The sequence below is a fragment of the Lepidothrix coronata genome, unplaced genomic scaffold (genome assembly GCF_001604755.1).
Source record: "Lepidothrix coronata isolate B3197 unplaced genomic scaffold, Lepidothrix_coronata-1.0 Scaffold54, whole genome shotgun sequence".
NCBI classification, from domain to species: Eukaryota; Metazoa; Chordata; class Aves; order Passeriformes; family Pipridae; genus Lepidothrix; species Lepidothrix coronata.
Window position 1 is genome coordinate 5,188,625 of NW_016690234.1, and position 19,138 is coordinate 5,207,762.

Here is a 19,138-nt window from a genome sequence, read left to right on the forward strand (position 1 = left end):
GTTACAGATGCCCTGTGTTGTAGCCTTTAAACAAAATGGATGAGAGTTGAATCAACTATATCATGCCATGATTCTGGATACCATTTGATTTGCAGAGTAAAACCAGCATAAAATAGGAAAATGTTACACTATGCAGTGCAAATAGGTAGTTTTGCACATTCCTCTTACTATTCTTACTGTTGTTGCCTATTGATCACTCAAAATCTTTTTCCTTTCGCTTGTGATCTTGTTTTTATTTCTTGATCTTATCTGCCTTAATGTACTTTATTTTCCTAGCAAGACCTTCACATTTTGAACACTACCTTTTTTTGCAATAGGTAAATTTTTCTATTAATACTTCTGTTAATTTAACACTAACACATATAACAGACATTACAAGTGTGTGTGTGCATGCATATTTCACTGACCTTAACACACATACACATATCTTAACAAATTTTGATTCTATGTACATCATGTAGGCTAATTCACAAAAAACACAGTCAAATTTAAGTGGTGACAGCATCCAAAGTCTTCAGAGGTACACTGTGAAGTAACTACCTCAAAACACATGCCCACCTACAGAGACATTACTATGTCCCAGCAGAAGAACACTTTGTGATGTGATGTTCTGCAGCCACTCAGGACCTGGGTAGTCACCTTGGCATAACACATCACTTAGCAGAAGGTGAGAGATCATTAATTAGCTCATTTAATATGTCTGTAGCTCTTAACCACTAAACAGTATGTAACACTACTACCCAAACACATGGGTCTTTCTCTACTGACAACACTGTAAACGATAAATACATAAGAAATGGAACAAAATAACATTTTTTCTTTTAGACAAGTAGTGGTTCATTTTAGGCAAGTTTCCTTTGAACCCAGTCTGACTATTTGGGGAACAATCAAAACTTGCAGCATGCAGGGACAATACTTGAACTTTCAATTGGTTGGGAGGGGGAATTGAAGAATGGCACCTCAGCAACTACTCAAACATTGCAGAAAGCAAAACAAAAGAAGACTTTTACAAAATAAGCATCTAGAAACAAAAGAGGAACTAAGAGATTGCTACCAGAGCCTCCTGGACTCATCCCATACCAAAGCTGTCTTGTCATGGGCCAGGAATCTCTCACTTCCCGTGGAGCAGTATTCAGCTCATGGCAGATTCACCAACACTGGCACCTCATGGGGCTGGAAATACACTTCCCAAGTAGAATTCAGATTATCTCAACAATTATTCTGAAAAATGTGTTTCCATTTAGGTCAATGGACATTTCAAAGAAAGCTAAAGTAAATGGAACAAACAAAATAGAAAGGTAGAAGTGTAACGTGTTGTGCACCTACACAGCAACACAAAATTCTTCCTTAATATTTTTGAGAAATATAAAAAATTACGCACTAGAGAAATAATTAATTTGTTTAAAAATAATTGTCCTCATAGTTTTTATACCTAATATTGTCATTCCTCTCACTCATTGTATGGAATTCATATGAATTACAGATTCTAGTTTTATAAGCCACAGTAAAAAGCAATAAGCAGTAAAACTAGGAGGTTTCAATGGGAGAGTCTGGACCAATAGCTCTGTTCTGACATGATATGATAAATATCGATTTACCTGGCTGTTAGGCCTTTCTACTGGATTATCCCAAGTCACTTTTTATTACTGTGTGCAGAGACACAGAGAGCAGTACCACAGGGCTCACCACAGTTAGCAAACAGTAGTAGCAATGTGGAGTCCGAGGCTTGCGGCAGCAACAGACCTGGGAGCCTCCTGCACAACCTGCCTCCTACCAGCAAAGCTGAGCTTTGCTACAAAGGCTTAAGACAAGACCAGAAGATTTTCTTCCTAGAAAATGCAAGCCCAAATACATAGCACGTGAGATCATCTAATTTGTTGGCATCAAGTCATACATGTAGGTATACAGAGAGAAGAAGGGCCAGGGAAGAATATTTGGCAGGTACATTTGCTCACTGCATGTTTTTTTTCTAATCAGGGGAAGTAAAAGATGATTTTAAGGGGTGTGAGCTGCATAACTGCCAGCTCAGCTCTATGGGCAACTGGGCTCTCAGCAGGAGCCCCAGTTCCTCTGGTACTCATCCTTATTGCGCTTCACTCTGTTTTATGGCTACCCAAGTGAAGAAGTGTGCCTTGCTAATGGCACTCAGGAGAGAGGAAAAAAAAATTCCAGGTTCCCATGTGAGAACCAGACTTCAGAGAAAACCCTTAAATATTTTGATGGAGAAGCACTTTTTATCAGCAAAAGTACCAGGAAAAAAGGTTATGATGGCTGATAAATACAGCTGCAGCCCTACCACTATCACACCTGCTACAGAAACGGGAATTTGGAGAGCTGCAACCATCAATGTTTCTGTTGGCAGCACAAAGAGTAGAATAGAGGGGCCCTCACAGCAACATGGTAGCACATAGGTTTTCCTGCATCATCTTCTCTGGGTACCTAGAGACTCCAAGGCCTCTGGCATGACCTTAAACTCTGCCCCTGCTACAAGCAATGGGAGGCAAAACACCAGAAAAACTCCCTCTCTTTTCCCTCAAAGCAGAGCTATACTGCAAAAGGGATGATTTGTCCTGGAGTGAAAAAACAGCTCTGAGAGGAGCCAGCCTGTGTGATGGTTGCTATAGGAGTCCACTTACAGGAGTGAGAAGTAGCTGAGAGGCTGTAACAGAACATATGGCAGAACGCGGTCTGTGCCTCCCCGCGCTGCTTCAGAGGCAGCCGTGAGATTTTCCCTGTGAGCACTAACAGGCACAGACTGGCTGTGGGGAAGTTCTTGCAGCCCCTGGCATGGGTGCCTCTCCCATCCTTTCCCCTTTTCTCTCATTTTTTGGCATTTCCCTTAAGTTTCTAAACTCTCACCCATTCTCCTTCCTCAGAGCAACTGCACACAAGGGTTGCATTATTCACCGGGAGATAAGGGAAAGGGGGAATCATGAAAAACAGTAATTAATGCTGAAATGCCATATGTGGTGTTTTTTTGAACCATTGCATAAGATTATTGTTTTCTACAGATACTTTTTTCCAATAAAAGACTAGGCTTTCTCTTAAAGTTAAAATAAAAAGCAAACTCTGAAACAGCACCAAAAACCACAAGCTTGGTAATCATCCTCAGCAGTGCAAAATTTACTTATTCTGGCAAGCTCCAAATCTGTGGAGCAGTTACCACTGGCGTAAGGGATATCAGTACTGATTTTAATGTGAGCAAAATGGCTTCTGCAGTGTTCTTAGAGGAAAAGTAGATATATTATGGAAGAGGCCTTACATAATAACCTTTTTGTAAAGCTTGGATGGCAAGATGATTCTGTAAGACACTGAAGTCACATGTCATTAATCAGAAATGACAGTCTTTATTCATGTATATTTGACTGAAACTGCATAATTTTAGCCTCCAATAGCCCTGAATAAATGACCCTAAGTATAGCACTTTTTCAAATTGACAGTGATTGATGATGGACCAAAAAATTATGAACACTGAAAAAGTAAACATGAAAAATAGGCAAACCCTTTAGTATCTCACAGATTTCTTGTTTTTACCTTTCCAACTCTTTCACTTATTTTTATCTCTATAACCTTGCTCAACATGCTTTAATCATTTTTATGCTGCTGCATTTGTTACATTTTGCCTGCAGTGCCCCCACGCTAAACCCTGAGCTTGCTGAAAGATTCATTCAGATAAATGGAATTGATTTCATATTTTCCCATTCATGAAAAGAGTCTTTAAAGTTAGAAAGTCTTTATGCAGTATGAAACTAAAGAAACTGATTACTTCTAGACAGCACTTATCTACATCTCTTGACAAAACTGCAGAGCACTTACTCACGTGAGCAGCATTCCTTACAGAATGAGTGGTTAACCAGCCTCACCAGAGCTGCAGCAGCCCCGTAGCTTCCAAGCCCCTTTTATAAACATAAGCCACCTGACTGACCACGGGATAAATAATGTAAATAATGTTCTCTAAGTAATTAAAACCCCACCCTATTGATCGTTTTACAAACCACTATGTGCTCATACTAATTGATGAAATAGTAAATAGAAACCAGGAGCTAATTAAATTCGTTGTGCATAAACTAGCCCCCGTCTGTAGCAGTATCTACTGCTGGATTTAATTACTGACCCCACCTCAGACCCAGCACTGTGCCTTGACACCAGCTGATCCTCTCTGCATGGAGAGGACAAGGACTGAGCCTGGAATTAAATAAAGTTTCTATACTGTCCTCAAAGGGTCTGCCTGTATGGGAGCCCAGGTTTATGGCATGACATCTGTACTGGGGACAAGCACGCTGTGGCAGAGGGGGTTCACCTATTTGCTGATAGGGCTGGTGCAACTCTCTGTGACCCACCAGGATGGGACCAGCTGGGAGATAGGAGAAGGGCAAGTGCCTCCCTGCACCTATTCCCTCTGCCCCTGCAATCAGTCACACAGTGAGACATGGTTTCTGATTTCAGATGGGCTTTCGATGGTTTAATCTACAAAACAGATTTCATAGCATGAGCAAAGAGACTGAGCAAGAGCTCCTTAAAAAAAGCTTTAACATCTGAAGATTAAATTAGAAATAGGCAGCAGCCTTATTTTTTTCTCTTCACATCAGGTATTGGCCATCATGTGGACCAAGTCCACATGAGCATCATCCAGAAATCACCATGGCCCTACTATTTTATACTGCCACTGAGGCTGGTGGTTGAGCTGATCCATTCCATGCCATTTGATTTCCCTTGCAGTCTGCAGAGCTGAGTGTGTGGCAGTGGTTAGTCGTCCTGGCAACTGAAACACAGTTTAGATGATGCTTTTATCTGGTATTGTACAACAACACAAATCTCTTCTGCTTGTCAGGCTCAAATGAAAAGTTTTTGGGGTTTTGTTTAGTTTTATGGCATTTTTTAAGCCAAAAAAGTCTTGTTTTCAGTAAGAGATGGCAGTTGTTATGAAGGTAAAATGAACTTTAAAACTTTCCACTGGTATTAATTCACTGTATTCCAAAGCTTTGAACTGATTCTGGGAGATTAAAATTCTGCACCGTTTCATTAAGAGCATACAGATGCACATGCTGGTAGACTGTATAAAATGAAAGGCTTTTATTATCACTTTTCCCTATCATGAGAGTGACTTTCATATTGGATTAATAAGGCTAATATTGCCACTGCATTATCACTTTATGAAAATTTGCTAATGAGATTTGAAATTGCTTAATGAAAATATCCCAGTTCTTCCAAACACCTACCCTGCTGACCACCTGCTGAAAGCTGAACTGCACAGCCAGTGCAGAAATGGGGAGCGAGTACCGGATGTGGAAAACCTTGATTTTCTCACACACTGCATCATGTAATGTCATTCCACATCAAGGTCCCCTGAGTTACACCATGTCGGCCCAACTTAGGGCTTCACGCAGTGTGACAGAAGGTGACATGGTGTAATCCAAAGCAATAAACTCTAGGGATACTGTTGCCTCATTAAAGCACTTGTGCAACAGGGCTGGGTGCTGCCAGGATCAATATTCCCGGTCTGCTGAGCCCTGCACCCTACTTCGACCCCACCCCTCTCTCCAAACTGGGATGGGCAGACCACGCTGCAACCACCTGCCGCCAGGTGTAGGCAGTGGGAGTATAGGGGGATATACCCTAGGACAGACCTACTGACAGTTCCCATATTTCAAAATAAAAATTAAAAAAAAAAAAAAAAGCCAAGACCAACAGCAGCAGGAGTTATTCCCTGCTGGCTATTTTGGGATTGAAAATGAAGGGCATATTTTTTTCAGTTTTAAGCTCAGCTTGTCTCACTTTGCTATTCCTTGCCCAGAGGAGGCATAGCAATGGCTTGGACACTTACAGAAGTAGCCATACTTGTGAATTTGCAAGAGGGAATATCTTGGAGGCATTTACCATTGGGAGATGTCCAGGAGCACTTTGGGACTAGAAAAACAATCGCAATAGATGTACAGACCAAGTCCACAGATTTGCAGCAGATTCATTAAAGAGGACCACTTCTTACTTCTTACAGTAGTTGCTGAAGGCCATCTGACTCCTCTGGAAAGCAATAAAGCTCCATTTCTTTCCTCACTTCCAGCTGTCACAATTTTCAACTGGGCCATAAGACAAAGCAAAGGAAAGCTGGAAAAGTCTTGGTCATAATTCTGCATTCCCTGGCACATTGCTCAGCTGTGGAATTATGCAATAGAGGAATCTGTCCTCGGGTGTCTGCTTTTCTCCTACCATGTGTCATGGCTTGTATTGCTGCATTCAATGCCCAGTGAAACAAAAAGAGCCCTCTCTGTGGCAGGCATTTGGGCCAACGTTAGCTGTGTGAAGGGCTCTGTACAGTGCTGCGCTCCAGGAACCACCAAATGCCAGCGTTTATCCAGCAGGAATCTGAAGCATCTGAATTTCTCTCTTGACTTTTTTTCCCTCTCTTTATTTTTTGCTATCTTTTCATCCAAGTGAAAAGCTGATGTGGAAGAGCCACTATGCAGTTTAGAAACAGATTAGTGAGCAGATGTTAATCTCATCCAAGCACCCACCATGATTTTTTGTTTATTATTAGATCATGTTTAGACAACAAGAAAGATGAAGCTGCTACTAGAGTGTGCACACACGTGTTGCACATCAGTACCATCCTACTCCAGCTTTTAATGCAGAAACCCCAAATTTGGAAGTACAGCCACAATAAAACTAATAGGTAGCCCTCAGATCAAGCTGTTCTACTTTCACACTGGGCTCCTGGTGCCCCCCAGATTCACGCCAGCTGGGATTCACCAACAATCAGAGAAAGCTAGGGCCGTTAGGAGTCGTTTCAAAGCTTATAGCCCAGACCATTTTAGATTTACTCTTTGGTTTCTTTTCACTTCTCCACAGGTTGGTATGATTTCACAGCACATCTGGGAAACACACACATCTTGATATGAGCACTGTGCCAAAGGCAGGTGGGTCAATCGGTTATGTCATTATTTAGTCAATCCCCAGCACAAAAGGCATAAACAAAGTTACATGAATCAATGTTAATAAAATATTAAGTCAAAGACTCCCAAACAGTCTACATGTATTGATCTGACAAGGAAAACCACAGAAATGAGCAAAACCCCAGCCCCTGAGCCAACCTCCAACATGGCAATTGAGGGACTCGGAGCTCCTCATTCTCATTCACACAAAGGTTACCGAGGCATCTCTGGCAACATAAAGATACCTCAAAGGGAATATAAATATTCAATCCTTAAGGTCCATTTATATTGCTAGAGGGGGGTAAAATGGCCTTAGGGTAAATGAGAATTTAGATAATAGATTTTAAGGCCAGAAGGGATCACTGTGATTACTTAGTCTGACCATAGAGTTTTACTCAATAATTCATTTGTTGAGTTGATGTCTTCTAGCAGGAGTGCATCTCAGTACCACAGGTATTTACTGTCCAGTGAGCCATAAGGATATTTTGCAATGAATATGCCAAGGCTACACAGTGCAGTGAAGCACTCCTGTGGTATCCAGACATCCCATTTGTAAGAGCTGGGTCCCTTCTGTTTGGGCTAGATCCCACCAGGCTGGGAGTGTCCAGGCGAATAGTACCACTTGAGCATTTTGGCTGGGGTACAGCAACAGAAGGAGCAGTCAGGAGAGGCATCCAGGGAAAGTGTATAAGAGGAACTCTTTCTTCAGTGGTTAAGGCAACTGACTTCACACGTGTGCAGGTCACAGCCTGAAACCAGAGGCTGTATTTATATTAATCCCACTGTTCTGCTGCTGATGGTCATGGTTATTGGTGCTGAGAAACACGGTACTGAGACACACAGCTCCAGCAAAAAGTGAGAAGGTGGGAAGACGTCTGCCCCGACGTGGATGCAATGGCTCCAGTCTGAAATGCAAGAGGATGCAGTCCCTGACACTGGGGCTCATCTCCCACACAAGTTCATATGCACAGTCCTGGATCAAGCTCTTTGAGCTCTAGATGACCTACTTTTAAAAAAAAATTGGGTTTAAAATGTAGGCCCTTGCAAAAAAACAGATGTTGCAAGTGAGCTGAACAATCTTGGGTAATTAAACTGTAATAAAAAAAATGCTTCATTCATTAAGTACGGTAATTGACCAAAAAGCAATAGGACACCTGCTATTTTCATTATAACTGCCCTGATATAATTCAGGGTGCAATCTCCATGTGGAACAGGTCATTTAAATTTAACATGGCTTCAGATTATTGTATTAAACAGCTCATAAATATCCCCACTTTTTATTTCCAATCACTGCTTTCAACAGAATTTGACCGAAGCTGAATCCTTAGCCTAGGATTTATAACAAACAGTATTTCACCAGATTTTTGAGGGTATTCTCATCTTCTTTTGCTCATTCCTCTACAACCTATCTAGCATGAAATGTAGTCTTTATAGATCTCTCAATGGCCAGTGAGCGTTGCCTTCTATTTTGTTTATTTGTTATTTAAATGTGATAATGTACTGCCTTATTGTTATTTTTATTTATTATTTACAGTGTGCCAATAGATGGAAGTGTCTCCCCTGCAGAGTACTGTCTGACAAACAGATGTACTGGAGATGCAAAAAAGCACTTCTGTTTTTCAGAGGGCTTTTTTTTACATCCTGCAGAAGAAGGATTTATTGTCTAACTGTATGGTTGTCAATGCTAAGCCAATTCTGCAGCCCAGTCAGACAGAGTTCTTACTGCAGTAATATATTTACCCAAATAACAATCATTGTGGCAATTGGTTGTAAGGATCCCACCAAACACATTTCTCACAGTTTTAATTTAAGCACTAATGGAGTAGTAGTAAGTAAAAAGAGAAAAAAATAAGATTAATTCATATGAACCCACCTTTTCAGTGGGTTTTTTTTTACTGTAAAAAAAATACTCCAAAGCTCCTAAGTCATATCTTGAGAATTTTAGCTAAGCTGCTTCTTGGCTGTGTTTTGTAAGGGCTCTGCTTATTTTCAGTTTCAGCTGTACAACTTGTACAGCACATTGAATGATTTAACCAAGCAGATTTAAAGTTCAGTAGACAGTGTTCTTTGTTAGATTTTAGTCACATACCAAATTCAATAGACTCTGCTGCAGGCGTACGTCAAAGTGCCAGGAAGGCATGAGACATTGTTGAATATGTTGGAGTTTATTGTTTAGAAAAAATTAAACTTGGTCTCTCATTCAATCTTTTTAATTAAATAGTCATACTCTAAAGCTCAGGGGACAAAGGAAAAGAGAGGATAAAGACAGTTGTTCTGTAAAACACAAGAGATATTTCTTTATATCTGTATTGAACAAGTCAGTATATGTCATCTTCTCTAAAAATAAATAAAAGTATTTTGTGTAAATGTGTTCCAAGCAATGAATTACCATCACTACTTCTAGCTATTACCTACATAAGATCATTAACAAACAGAACACTTTTCTGCATAAATAGACCTGTGTTTGTTTCCTAATAAGAACTGCCATCATATTCTCTGCTGGTGAGTTTTAGAAAACAAGACTGAGATCTCTCTGTAAAGACTTCACACAAAAACTGAACAGCCATGTGTCATAGCTACCTAAAAATCAAGTAATTTTTCTGCTCGCTGTCTGCAAATTTGTCCTTATATATGAACACTGAGCAGACTTCATGCCAGATCCTACTCACTGGGCACCAGCATTAAATTGCTTAAGCCCGGAGAACTGCCAGGAGTCTGCCGAGCCTCCCATTTCAAGGAATCCACTCAAAGGCCACTATTAATAGTCTGACCACAAACCAGACCCACTGGATTCAGAGTGGGAACACTTGAAAAGTGCTCAAAGCGTAGGCAACCACACCACAGAGAAACAGCACCCTTTAACTATGTTGCCCCTGTGATGCCGGAAGGATGTTCGCTCTCCAGGGGTCATGGTGGGAAGCATGCTGCTTGCCAGCAGATTTATGGCTGAAGTTTGTTAAACCATGAAGGCAAGATTTTCATTTCAGGCCATCCATGGGACACAGTCCTTCCCACTCTGTGCCATGTCTGCCCAGACAGTAAAGCGTGTCACCAACCTACATTAAAAATAACAATGGTTTTGGCTGCTCTCTGGCATTGAGTGTATGATCGTCAAAGTAAGTAACAACAGAAACAATAAATCCCTTTTATCCTAGTAAATGCTAAATTGTGTGACAGAAGTGCTTAATTCCTGCAAATGTAATGAGAATGGGAAATGGTACAAATTTCTAAGATTGAATTACAATCTTTAAATTGTAATCCTGTTTTCTTCCATGCAGACCTAATTCACAGCAACTTGCAGCAAATCAATCAGCAACTCTTTAGATTGGCCTTCCTAGTATTCATATTCTTAATTATCTATTTAATGTGGGTAGAGACAGTTCATTATTTCTCTTCACTCCAATATTTTTAAATGAAGTTTTACAAGGCTATGATCAAGATATGCATTATTTTCTCATACCAAACTGTGAAGTCAGTAAAATCACCCAATGGTGATCAAATAGGAGCCATGGTCTTACAGGCAGAAGCCTGCATCTGTTCCCATTGCAACTGAGTTACTTGGCCAGTTCTGCAGAACAGGGACTGGTCAATGCTGAGTGTACTCAACTGTAGTAGCATACTGCTAATGTACCTACAGTTTGATAAAGAAAGAAAATCAGTAGTTACTGCTCATTGCTTGGCAATTAAGCTTAAGACTTGGAAGACATTACCTTAACTCGATGTAGTAAATTTTCCCACTTCGGCTCCCATTGTCATGGATTTTGCCTATAGAGTTTGTTCATGAAACCCGGCTTTCCTTTCCCCATTCTGAAACTTCCCAAAGTCAGAGTAACCTTTGCAGTGGTCTTAAAATTAGTCCTTTTAACACAACAATTAAAATATAGAGGTTGTGAAGGTTTATCCAGCCCATTCTCCAGCTGCTCTGGTATGAAGGTAAGCACAAGACATCCACAACAAGCTGTTTTCCCAGATTGCCTTCCAGTCTCCCACAGATTTTACAAAGGGGGTTTCCCAAACCAGAAATGGTATCTTTTTGTTGAAGAAACCTGAATGGATTTTCTTTGATGACTTTGACCAGTCCACCCTTTGAACCCCCATAAACTTTTAGCATCCTGTCAGGAGGAGTCCAACAGGTTGAATATCTATTCTGCAGGAGCAATGGGATGGCTGGTACAGGTGCTGTACAGAAAAAGAGTGCAGGATTTAACCTTTTTCATGAATATGTCAAAGGAGGTATTTAGCTGCTTTGTAGAGTGCAGTAGCTATGTGGCAGTTTTATTTATTTATTTATTTATTTAAAGCAGAAGTTAACTTTTTATTTAGTTGAACAGGATTGAACTAAATTCTACAAACTTTCATTTTCAAACTACAATAGCCAATAATCACTTACAATCCAGGTGCCGGGGAGGTGTGCAAGAACCTTTTAAAATGTAAAATAACATGATTCTGTGAAAAATAGAAAGGAAATCATTTTCAATCTAAAAGCAGTTGGAAAATTCATGATGTGTACTCATTAAAAGTGCCTTCAAGATATCAAGACAGGCTTTCTCTGCAAACGCCAGATGAATAAGAATGGTAAGTAGCAGCTATGATGTACAAAACGCTTCACTGAACACAGTTGGTTTTGGTTTATGCTGCTGGGTTGTTTTTTTTTAAAGCAAGTCTGTATTGCTTAAAAAAGCTGTATATATACCAAAAGTGGGACAGGAGTAGGGAAGAGAATCTAATCCCACTCTTATGTAAAGACAGAAACCCCAGCAATACTGATTTTGCTTTGCCACCAAATATTGGGATAGTGGAGGCAGCACTTTTTTTTGTAATTACTACCTGCTTAATTGCCTACGAGTGGAAAGCAAGACACTGCACTCACAAATACATGACTCAAATCATACTATAAGGGGAAACAGTATCAACTCTTTCAACATCAAATTTTTTCATTCCCAAATTTTTCCCAACCTCAGCATTGCTCACAATCAGTCCCATGGGGCTGCAAAGCCAAACAGGACTGTGTTGGGCTCTGAGTCAAACAGCCTTCACCTCTCTGCCAGCAAGCATATAAGCACAGCTCTGAGCTATAATAATTCTTTTACGTTATAAAAGTACCAAAGCTGCTCTGTCAATTTGGTCCAGTAGCACCAGAGCTACTGTGAGCTTTACAATGGATTTCAAGAGGTGGTGGCTAAAATCCCAGTGGCGCTACACTAAAAGTATAAGCTGGAAATTCTATATATGATACTGTAATGGGTTAATGAGTCTTTATTCAAGTGCTGTTTAATTTACAGAGGAATCATCTGTCTACTCTATTCCAAGGATTCAGTTTCTTACAGTACCTGACCAGCAAATCTCTGTAGCAGCAACATTTGCCTTGAGCTGCAGACCAGCCACTCCCCCTCTGCTTTTCCACACAGGAAACCCAGGAGGATGTTTTAAAGAAACAGGCGCAGTTATCAGCATTTAAACAACCCAGACATTAATTAATCTCCAAGAAAAATAGTGACCTGGTTCAGCTTTTCATGAAGTCACCTATTAAACCTGCTGCTTCAGTTTTAACAAAAACCTCTGTAACAAACTTTTCTTCTCACTTCACTTTTATAGAGTGAAATCCTTAACAGAACCAAAAGCTAATATAAAACATCAATCATTTGGGAATTCTCATTATTTCTATTTTCAAGGTCTGGAGAAAGAAGAGATGGATTATGAGTAGTTACAGGCTCTTCTACTGTTCTTAAATCCTAATTACGTTTCATACTCAGGAACATACCTCATAAGGAGCTTAACTCTGAGCATGTGCTTAAGAGCCATTGAATCCAAGGGGAACAAGGTAAAGTGTCAGGACGCTGGTAATCAGAAATGGTCTCTTGGCAGGCCACAGGTACCATTAGCTTATCTCCAGGTTCAAGGGTTGACAGAGGCCATTGATACCTATGGGACACTTAGAATGGTTTGATTTGACCTGGGCTTTTATTGGTGTTTATAATTTTTTTGTAATTAAAATTTATGAAATTTAAGCAAATTTTTACATCTAAACATGTGCTGAATTGGTATCACCTGAATGTCAACAGGTCTGAAGACATGCTTTTGCAGTGCACAGTAAGGGCTGAAATACAACCAGGCCAGCCCACAGGGGCTCGTCCTCACACCCAACCCCAATTCCAATCCCAGCCCCAACATCCATCACAAAATCAGCCAGTTGAACATCCATGTAGTAATGCTGCACTTCTCACCCACCAAACCACATGAACAGGGAGGATGGCAGTGAACCCCTGGAACTGCTGTCTTTTTGCAGGCATTTCTAACCCATTACCCCAGCCCCACCTTTCTCCTTAGTGCCTTGTTACCAATCATTTCTCAGTGGTGTACAGACGCTGAGGCCTATGAGGTAGATCAGTGCCATGTTACAGTACCTACCAACCCAAGAACAGCAGGGATTTTGTAACTCTATTCTGGACCCAAGATGCTGCAATTTAAACAGCTTTGCATCAGAAACAGAAAGACATCAAATAATCAAACATACAGGTTTAGATGGAAATCATCTCTCTCTCATCCCTATCTTCTCTGTAGGCTTTTAATCCTACAGGGGACACGTAACATTTTCTGCATGTGCATTAAAATAATTATTTCCGTAAATTAGTATTGGCTGTAGCTCAGGATCCTCTAGTGAAGGTGTTTGAAGGCAAAAGAATCATAGAATCATAGAATGGTTTTGGGTTGGAAGGGACCTTAAAAGATACCCCATCTAGTTCAAACCACCCTGCCATGGGCAGGGACATCTTCCACTAGACCACATTGGTCAAAGCCCCATCCAACCTGGCTTTGAAATGCTTCCAGGGATGAGGGATCCATAATTCTGATTTCCTCACATCTGACCCAGCCAACAGTCAAAATGCCCTTGATCCACAGCAGGGCCTCACGAGCCCACAGCCCCATTTCACAGCAAAGGTCCTCATGTCTCAGGGGTTTTCTGTGATGATCCTGAAAGTCACTTTACCATCAACATTGCCTGGCTGGCACTGGCTTGCTGTTGAGAACAAGCATCAGAGACTAAGGATGTGGCCTCGAGTCTGCATAAAAATGAGAGTACTGAACCACTGGTAACAAACTGAAAGTAACATTTGCCCTCCAGAACAAGGCTTGGATAGTGCCTGCACATGCACTGTGCCCTGCAGGGACACTGCAAGCCTGTCATGTTATTCCCAGTTGAATATTAGGAGCAACAAATACAAATCTGGAGGAATTTTTGCTGCACATGAAAGCTCATACAGTTATAATTTTGAGAGTGTTCTTTGTCTCTGTTTTTTGGGAGTTGGGATTTTTTGTTTCACTGGTTTTGGTTTTGTTTTTTTTCCCCAGTACTCTCAAATAACCTGAAAGTTAATTTATTTCTTCATTGTGTGGCTTCTTGACTTCATCAATTTTGATTTTCCTGTGTTCACTATTGAGACAGTACCCTGTGAAATGCTTTTGGTTTGCTGAACCAGATGATTCTGATACAAAGTGCTCATGTACCCTTGCATTTCCTTGGCTCCCAGATGTTGACTGGAGATCTGTCTAATCAAAACCATGCTTCCCCATATGAACGCCTGTTTGAAGTCTCTGTTCTGAGTAGGGCAGCTCCTTGTTAGGGTTTCTTAAGGGTGCAAATTATCCTAGAATACATAGTATATGTAGTCTGTCCCAATTCATGTAGGTGACCAATCATCTAGTCATCTCCTTTTCTTCAGTTCTGCTTCATGCCTTTAGCAGCAGGGATGAAGGCTTGTGCAGTGCCCACCTCCCACCTGGCAGCACCTGAAATTACCCTACATGGGAGCCGTGGCCCCGCCACAGACAGGCTCCCACAAGGATTGTGTAACTTTCCAAAGAGGTGACCTTCCTCTGCTGCTCAGGTTTCTGGTATCTCAGTCCATCTGTTTGTTTGGTCCTCTTGTGCTCCTGGCTCCCTTGGAATGGCCCTGGAGAACTGTGAGTTACTACCTGAGATAAAAAAGATAAGGCCAACAGTCTTGCCAACCCAGATGGAAAGGATTTGAAATCACTTTTATCACATTTGTATGTTAAACCAAAACTCCTGCTCAGTTAGGAACACTGCAAGTATTTTGCATTTTTTACAAATAAGGCACCTCATTCTGGCAGCAGCTTTCACAAGTACAATGGCACTGTAGTTCTATAAAATAAAATGTAATATAATACTTACACTTTCCAATTACACGATTGTAATTGTGCATAATTACACAAAATCTCCGGCCTTTTTTATGGCTATTTCTAATTCTGAGTTTGTGTACACTATATAAACACCATCTGTAGAGAATGTAAGACAGCTTCTGTTGGAGCACAGATATATAAAAGTATATCATCAACTTTTCACTGAGCATCCAGTGAGCATTGTCTGTACCTTCCTGTAAACTACATTAATTCAGTAACTCACCCTTTTGGATTCACACTCTTGCTTTATTGCATCCAAGCTTACAGATCTCCTGTACTTTCTCTTTATTGCCAGAACATTTATGCATATGCCCCAAATCCCTGGCTCTACCTCCATCCCATCCTCCCTGGGCTCCATCCAGCACGTGTATCACCACATCCTGCCCCAGCCCCTCCGTGTGCGGGTGTGATTATGCACCAGCAGTTGACACAGAGCAGTGGTTTCCAAATTCTTGCTGTGAAAAGCTTTTGAGGTGTTTCAGTAGAAGGCTGCTAGTTGTGAATACCAAAGCAGGAGCTTTCCCCGCTGCAGAGGCCCCTTCTTAAGTATGAAGTACAAACAATGAAAATGAAAAGCAATAAAAAAAGAGAGATCTGGGCTTTGAATGCTTCTTAGGGTCAAGCATTAAACCCTCTTTTGACAGCTACACAACCCACACTTGTTCTCCTCAAGAGAATTTGACCTCAAGTAAGGAACTGAACAAAGTGCATATTTTGTCTACAGTGGACAAATACATTGTTCTAAAGCAAGAAACTGCAGATAAAATATACAGATAATGATAGGGAAAAACCCCCACATTCCCCGAAATGAAACCCCACTATGATTTATGCACATTTAAAAAAAAAGAACAAAGTATTTCTGATTTCATTGACTTTGTGTTGGTAGAAGGTTAATCAAACTAAAGCATTATATTTCTCCTCTGTTATTGATTAACCAAAGTCAAATAACATTATCATTTTCCTTAATGCATTTAAATCACAAATATTTTCCCAGATGTTCTGCACAGGCACTTTGCAGATTTCAGTGGAAGCTGTTTACATTCTGAAACATTGAGCCTGAAGAGAAACACTTCGCTGTGATAGCAACACACACCCAACAGTTTTCATTTTCTCAATTCAGAAGGAAAACTGCTGTTCCTCCCTCTCCTTCGAATTCTCTTTCTGCAAGAAATATTCCTACGTCATTGGAAAAAAATTACAAGCTTGCTCATAATGGCTGCATTTTCTGTGTCCATTTTCAGCTAAGCCCTGGCCAAAGTCTCCTGAAATCACTAGGATTATTTCTACTGGCTTCATGGCCTTTTATTTAGCCTTGAGTGCACTGCAAAGTTGGTTTTAATTTATAATAGGTCCAGTGGTGTGGCTTATGCAGAGAATTTGGCCTACTGGCATAGGGGGGATCTCCTGCCCCTCTAAGTGGCTGCAGTTACACAACCGCTGGCCAAAAGATGCAGTGATCCACAACGGGCTGATCAGCTCCCTTTGGAATGATCACTTATATCTTGCAGTGACTTTTAACACTGAAGTGAGGTGAAATGACATAAACATGGAACCTGTTCTGCAGCCACAAATCCATGTCCTGCCGTGCCCTGCAGTGCTGGGACTGGCACCGATTCCCAGTGGGGAGCTGCCTGCTGTGCAGCTGAACGGGCAGAGATGCAGAATCAGGCATCAACTCTTTTTTTGCTGATCAGCGGCTTTGAAAATGGAAAGAAATAATCAGAACTCCGCCTTCAGTTTACAGCCAAGTATAGATTTAGCAAACACCAACAGAAGTGCATGTGAGAATATTACATTTTTATTATAATTTTTGTTCAAAGAGGTTTAATTTGTCCAAGTCTGCTAGCAAGCTCTGTCCATTTTCTGAAGTGAAGGATAAGGAATTCATTTGCATTGGGTTAAAGGAAAAAAGGAAAGAAAAAAGAAAGACTGCTCAGCCCTTATACAGACACAAGTATCTAAACTGACACTTGGAATTACATGTATTTCACCACGAGTTCAAGATCTGCCATAATACGTTATCTGCTGTAAATGACCAAAACACTTACAGATTTGTCTGCCACAATGCTATAAGGTAGAAAGTCTGTTTACACAAGGATGAAAATTATTACTAGTTCCATCTATATTCTGTCAGTGCCAAGGCATGCTGAGCAGTAACCAAATCCTTTGGCACTCCATGCTGCAAAGGAGCATGTTAACCCAAAAAATCCTCAAATGCCTGCCTTAGACTTGAGTATATTTTAGACATTTGCCACATACAATTAAGTGCACACATCTGGACATCTCTGTATTAAAACATATATGTGTTGTGTATGTGCACGATCTATTAATTTCCTTGTGATCCAGAGGAACAGGAGGAACATGAAGGGGGTCTGAAAGAGGAGAAGCTCTTCAGGACAAGCTTTCCACAGGTGGAAAGGCAGGAGCAGGGTGCAAGAGTTGGCATGGGGCAAGTGAGCCCTGGTTGCTCCTGTGCTTAGCAAAGCAGAGAGAAACGTGGAAAGGGAGAACAGGAAACGTGAGAAGGTGGGAGGAACAGGGAATATGATTTGATTGATAGCACAGTGCAGTTACACAGCTGTTTGGTCCCGTGCCACAAAGTCAACAGCGAAATGCTCAGCACCCTGTGCTATGGGCACACAGGGCATGGCACCTTCACATGAGGCTGGAATGCACACATGGACTGCTCACTACTATCAGTTTAAACTCATATACACACACACACAGTGGAGCAGAAGTGAGAATCCCCTGATCAACAGCCGATAGAGCAGAATTTTCCAAAGAGAGCTCTAATTTTCAGACACAATGTTCTGCACTTCCAAAATTAAAAAGGAAAGAAAGTAAGAAATGGTACAGCTACTTAGTGTTTTTTAAATATAACGGCCAATTCTCATGATTTGTGGAACATCAAAACCAATTCCAAAATTAACCATCTGTAACCACCAGTGAGAAAATCATAACACAAGGAAAGTACATTGTTTATGTTCTTCATACTAATGCAATGTATACGTTTGTTATCAGTACACTGTGGGATACAGCATTAAAATAAACTAGCCTGCAATAAACTACACCCTTTAGGCTTCACAAATATTGCCAGCAGGTATCCTGGTGCTTTGTTTGCCTGCATTTACCTCTCTGTTTTGTAAATACAAATATTTGGTTAAGGCATCTGCTCAGTCAAGAGCTGTGACTGCTGATCCAGGTAGAGGTTTTCAGACCTGTGCACAGAAGCAGCCCATTTAAATGACTGCAAATACAATTCACCATCAGGTTTATTCTTTACACATTTATGATGATTCACAGTCATTGAACCAGCACTGTTAGATATCTGTACTTGAAAATGAAACCTGTGACCTGTTCAGAATAGAATTTAATAAAAGAAAGAGCCAAAAATGTAAGATAGACTGTATTACTTTTAGGTTCTGATTATTCTTATTATCAATACTTGGAACTGTTTGGAAAACAAATACAATATTTTGCAATTAGAACCCTGATCTATGAAAGTACTTGAGCAACTGTATAATGGAGCATATAAGTAGTCACTTTAATGAAATTACTACTTATATACATGAATTATCCACTCATTTAAAGTGATTTGCTGGATCAAAGCCTTTCTGTTACAATTAGAGCAGCAGAGCTAAAATAACAGTAACTCCAGTCTGGAGAAAATAATAGACCAAAGGAACTGCATCATAAAGATATTCCCAGAGAGGAAAGGGAAAAAAAGATATCTGTAGGAAGTGTCCATATAACTACACCACATCAAGTATAATTATCTGTTCAATTTTTTTTACCTAGAAGATTCAAATAAATTTAATTTCAAACCTTACAAGAAAATTCTCCACTAGTTTGGTTTGTATGTGGGCTGAAGATGTTAATGCTGCAGAAACTTGGACAAAACCCGCTATTTAAAATACCACTTCTGGCTTTTAACTGAGGTAAACAGAATGTATTATAAATCTTCAACATAGCCTATTGAAGTGTCAGAGCAGCTTGTTCAAAGCAAT